A 6,441-nucleotide genomic window follows, 5' to 3' on the forward strand; every position below is an offset into this window, starting at 1 on the left:
TATTTTTTAAAAACTAAGCAAAATATTAAATTGTTGTTTTCTTTAGAAATAATAGTCCGTAACACCTTTAGCTTCACACCTTGTACATACTGTTTATAAGATTATAAGATATATTTTTTATAAGATTAAGATGCGTAACACTACAAAAAGGCGTGATATCTGTACAAAATTACCTTTTTCAGAAAGGTAAAAAAAGGCGCCAAGTACATGCATGGTTACCTCGGAAAAACTAAGTGGTAGTATCATTAATTTTAAATTAATAAAATCCAAGTGGTACTTAATGTGTTTATATTATTAGCATTATTCAAGCTAGATTGCGATTATGTCTTGTATCGCAAAATATATACGGCTTATAGAGCTTTACAATCTGTACATACTGTTTGTAAGATAAAGATATACTGTTTCTAAGATGCATAACACTACAAAATGCATGATATCAGTACAAAATTACCTTTTTCAAAAAGGTAAAAAAAGGCGCCAAGTACACGCGTAGTTGTTACCTCAAAAAAACCAAATGGTAGTATCATTAATTTTAAATTCAAAAATATTAATAAAACCCAAATGGTACGTAATATCTTTGTACCTCGAAAAAACCCAAAAGTGGGTGGGTAGTATATTTATTTTAAAAAAAATTAAAACCCAAGTAGTACATATAACTTTGCGCCAAGTTTTTTGACAAGAAAAATTTATGTATTTTAATAAAATATTTTTATTTTGTACTGTTACCTCTGTAATTCTTTGCGATGTGATTAAATCTTTTAAAATACATATATATGTATATATATGTGTGTAAATAATATTTTCAGTTTTATCTGTTTTCTTTTATAATTTGTAATAAGTAGATTTAAGAAAGATCGATTGTTAATCGACACAATGCCGCAAAGGAAATGCTTTAATCCTTGTAAAAGGAAGCCACACGGCGTTGTTAATCCGAAAAATTGTACTGGACCTTTTTCGTAGAGCATAAAATTTCCTATAAAAAAGTCCGTGAGAGCCCTACTCTACGGTTAATAGCTATAGGCGCTAGCGAAGCTCGAACAAGCGCCCTGTACTACGTGTGGCACTGTACGGGCGGGCCGCGCGGCGCGGCGCGGTGCTGCACGCTTTCACGAAAATTGCGATATCTCAGAACCTATTAGAGTCTCCATTAATTTTTTTTTTTTAAAGAAAGGTTACACTATAAGGAATATTTTATTATCTTACAAAATTTCTGACAAATTGGTCCCGTTCGAATAAAAACAATTCCAAAAAATATTTTTACTTTTTTTTGGTCAAAATTAAAAAATTTGTTTTCAATAATGCAATAGTCTAAAAAGGCATGATTTCAAGTATAACATATTTAAATTTTATTAAAATCCGATGAATAGTTTCGTAAATATTAATACTTAAAAAAATACTTAGTAAAAAATTTAACATGGCGTAACTTTTACAATTTTCAAAATTTTTAAAAATCCTTTGACCTTTTAATTTCTCTTATCCAATACTATAATTTCACCAATTTGCAAATCAATCCGGAAACCACGTCCAAATCGTGATATTTCTGACGTATTCTTACCCTAAAAAAATATGAAAGTTGATGACAGTCTGAAAAGATGTATTTTAATTGTACTTGTGGATTACGATCGACACACGATCGTACGCGAGCATTCGGCGGCTATCGATTAAAAGGACAATTATGCCGAAAAGATAAAAAATAATGCTACTCATGTATATTATTAAATATATTAATTATTCCTACAAACGTCACTGTCTGCAACGTACCTCTAATGCAATCTATCAGTTTTATAGAACGCGCGTACATGCGCGCGTCGTAAAACATTAGCGATCGCGCGTCTTGCGTGCCGCTAACGACGTTTGACATTCATTGTCTAGCTGTGTAAGCGTGAGGCGTGAGGTTGTTCAGTGGAGCGTGCAGGAGGATCTGAACTGAGTTTTGTGAGTATACATATAATCGTTAATGAGTAATTGTAAGTCTTATATGTATATATATTTGTGTTGTAAATGTAATGTGTTGTAAATTGTTGCAGTGCAGATAAGAAGAAACGCGATGGCCTCAACGGCGATGTCGACGACGGCCTCAACGACCGCCCCGGCAGCGACGATGATCGTGACGGCCCCAGCGGCCCAGGCGACGACGACAGCTTCCGCGGTTTCGATGGTCTCGGCGGTCCCGGCGACGACGGCCCTGGCGGCCCCGACGGTCTCGGCGGTCCCGGCGCGGCGGCCTCGACGGTCTCGGCGGTCCCGGCGACCCCGACGGTTTCGATGGTCTCGGCGGCGGCGACGGCCCCGGCGGTCCCGACGGCGACGACAGCGACCGAGCCAATCGTATTAACCGTAAGTATAAAAATTAATTTTCATATTTAAAATCTTAAACGGCCGCACACATCGCATGTGTGACAGCGACCGACAGTGTTCATACAATAAATCGCGAAATGTTTTGTTGTCTCGCTTTTACGTATACCTACAAAAGCATGATGTTTTAATATAGCATATTTATCTTTTGTTCCAGCCGGAAAGTTTGCAGCAGATCATAAAGGCTGCTGTCCTCGAGGTGTAGCGAGGAAGAGGGAGAGGAAGATGGAGAGGGAGAGGAAGAGGGAGAGGAAGAGGAAGAGGAAGAGGCAGAGGCCGTGGAAGAGGCAGAGGTGGAGTAAGTACTACAACCAGTGGTACAAAGGGAATACAAATTTATTATTATCAAAAATAAGAAACAGATTACTTGTATATGTATGTGTCACTTTATTTATTGATAAATTGCCTTCAAAATCCTTCCTGAATTATGTGGAACACAGCGTGTGACAGGCGAAGGTAGAAGGGCCCGGTAATAAGTATTTATATCAAAACATATTTAAATATAGCCAAATATCGAGCAATAGTGAGGTGTTAAAAGAAAATTGTGATTAAAGCAATTCGTGTATTTTAAATTGCTGTAAGCTTACGTTTTGATCGTACTTGGTCTTCTTCAAAGCGTTTACAAATAAGAAATAACATAAACCGTTGTCACATTTACAGTGTTGAAATAAACATTATAATAGCGAAGGTCAAAGTTGATACAATATTTTTGTCAAGTTTAAACTTATCTTAGTTAAGAGTTATAAAAAAGAAACCTAATATGAGATTATTGTTTCGAAGAGGTCCCATAATAAAATAGCGCTACAGTTGTGAGAATCTATTGCTGGTGATTCGTTCCACCATCGTCCTCGTTAGAGAGCACTCGTGCAAGTCCGCAATTAAGATGCGCTACCTTTGGACAATAATCTTTGAAACAATAATCTCATATTAGGTTTCTTTTTTATAACTCTTGACTAAGATAAGTTTAAGCTCGACAAAAATATTGTATCAACTTTGACCTTCGCTATTATAATGTTTATTTCAACGCTGTAAATGTGACAACGGTTTATGTTATTTTTTAATATTTGTAAACGCTTTGAAGAAGATTAAGTACGGTCGAAACGTAAGCTTACAGCAAATTTAAAATACACGAATTGCTTTAATCACAATTTTCTTTTAACACCTAACTATTGCTCGATATTTAGCCGTTTTTTTCTCTATTTAGCTATTGCTTTCATCGAGCAGATCTTTCACTTTTTTATATATAAATATATATAATCATATAATATATGAAATATCATATAAAATATGTCGAATCCATATATGTCTATACTATGTTTTTTTCTCTTTTATAATCTCTGTTCGTATGTACATACAAGAAAAATAATAAGAAATATTTATAAATATAACAATTAAAACTCGTAAATATAAACATAAATGTAACATAGCGCATCGTCGATTTGCCCGACTCGGCACTCGGCGAGACACGAGACGCGAAACCCGAAATGCGTGGCATCGTGGTACAGCCGGCGCGTGCTACGGCAACGCCGGCAACGTCACAGCTCAAGAGAGAAGGAGACAGCAGATCGTATGTCTCTCCTTCTCTCCCCGCTCGAAGCTTGCTGAGTGCCGAGCGTACACGGACAGAGGAGAGGCTTGCGCGACCAGCATATCCCCTCCATCTGAGTAGTTCGGACACGAACCATAGCACGGACACGAACCATGTGTGTACCGTTACCGAGCGTAACGACGTAGTTGACGTCCACTTTCTCAGACGGCGCGTCAGTATACGTCCGCTGGAACGGAATGATCCCGGTGGCCGCTCTCAGGTTTCTCTCTGCCGATACGTTTTTTGTGCGTTGACCCACGTTACATTACGCTGCATTACTATACGAGAATCTTGTGCGGATACTCTTACAGTCATGATGAACGAATATCTAGAGACGGAGCACGCGCTCTGAATATGCTCCGATACGCGTGCAATTTCAAGTGAGAAAGCATTTGTGTCCCCGTGTGTACGTCCGCACCGTATCGTGTTTGCCGAGAGACTCCTCGAATGTCCGTCCCGCTGGGCCGTTGTTTTCGCCCGGCTTCGTGTAGTGATCACGTGTATTCTACGTGTGTCTATTGTGTTCACACGCGTGGCTTCTCGATGTTTCGACGCAAACAAGTTTTTTGGTACCACCTATGAATAGAGCCACATGCTTTTTCTATTTTGCTGGAAAGTTCCACTACCGGGTGTTCCAATCGTTACATGATTATTACAATTTATCCGCACGCGTTAACAATAATTATTATATTATTTGGTTGCGCCGTTTTTGAAATCCGCCTCCGTTTCGACAACGTCGCATCACATTTTCCTTAATTCTATTCCCGCAACGCCATACGCTCGTTCTAAGCCGTTTCCACGCTACTCTTACTTGCACCTGGAAATCTCACCATTTCTGGCTATGGCTGTGACGGGCGTGTGTCGCTGCGCTTCGCTACCTAATTTCATCTTCTTTGGGCCACCGTCTCGTAAGATGGACATCGCTGCGCGGACGTTTGGGGTTGTCGCCGACCCTATCTTCGTCATCTCCGCAGTTCGCAGAAGCTCATTCCGTTTTTACTTTCTTTCTAAACCCTCTGGTTCGCTGGTTCGCTGCGCGGGCGTGTGAGGTTGTTGCCGACCCTGTATATGACATATCATCTCCGCACTCTTTAGAAGCTAATTCCGGTTTTACCTTTTCGGTAAACCCTATGCTTCGCTACTTTTTAGCGCGTTGGTCGGGCGTCGTCGCCGACCTTACCGGATGGTTTGCCGTGGTCTCTAGAACGTGATTCTACCTTTTGTTCCAGGAGATGTCCTCCGCCTCGCTAACTAAGTGTCGGTAACACTTGAGGTTTCACCAGGTATATATTCGGGTTTCCCGTCAGCTAGTACACGCGTCTCAAGACTTCGTTCTCGAAGAAACCCCTTGCGCTCCTAACTTCCTGCGCGTACATCGTACATCGTCGCCGATAGTATTTACGTGTTCCCCGCGTGACCCAGAATACGTTTCCGCGGTCTGTTCTCGAAGATTACACCCCGTTTCCCAGTTTCATGGGCGCTTGCCCTGTCTCGATGCCGCCTCGATTTTCACTACCCACGTGACCTTCTCATCGCGCCTACGACCTTACTTCCCGGCTACGACGCTTGCTTCGCTAGTTCGCGGGGCAATGGGGCGCCGTTGACGGGAGTGGGTGCGATGGATTCCTCGCGTCCTCCGGAAACTATTGGTGCCCTTTGTTCCTGGAGAATATGGCTGGTTCGCTATCTAGCGAACCCGGTGTCCTAGCTCAACGCGGTTTTCACCACCGGGTGTACCAGGTATCTGGGGTTACGATTATGCTATAATATTCCTTAAATTCGCTCTAACTTTCGAACCTTTCATAATGGCTGCATTCAGCGGACTCAACAGTTGGACAACATTACTAGATTTTCCGCTGAATGACGTTCCGCTCAGTCGCTATATGCCAACAAGTTGAGAGAGCGGACGCTATATTTAGTAGCGGTTTTTACTTATGCTACCTCGCTACCTGAACGGAAAGTGTTACCGATCAACATCATAGCGACTTGTAGTGAAAAAGGAGAGGTTATTGAAAAAGTATACGAATATAAAAATAAATTATACCGTGTAATAGAAAATGCAGATTTTCATACCCGTCTTGCATCAGGTAAGTTAAGAATAAAAACGTTATACCTAATTTATAATTTTTTATAACCTTATAATTTTAACTAACCTCTCTTTTTGTAATATATTTGCATGAAACACTGGAATTATTAGGAAACATATTAATTTTTTATTCTGTTGTTACTGGCAGTACTTAAAAATCTATAGTATACGTAACGTGAACGTATTAATTTTCAGTGCAGCCAATAATAATGGAACATGTCTTAAAATGCAAGTAATATAATTGTATAAATTGTATTTGATTTTTAAATTTGCTTTATTGCAGATCCAAATTTAATGGAGATCTTTTTCAATGATTGTCACACACAAGTCAGTGAAGAGACTGCTGTAGCAACGACGGAAAATGAAACAACAGGTAATATATCATTTGCTGTTATTATAATGAAATATATTG

The sequence above is a fragment of the Temnothorax nylanderi genome, unplaced genomic scaffold, assembly GCF_030848795.1.
Source record: "Temnothorax nylanderi isolate EJ_2023f unplaced genomic scaffold, tnyl_v1.0 TNYL_tig0826_pilon, whole genome shotgun sequence".
NCBI classification, from domain to species: Eukaryota; Metazoa; Arthropoda; class Insecta; order Hymenoptera; family Formicidae; genus Temnothorax; species Temnothorax nylanderi.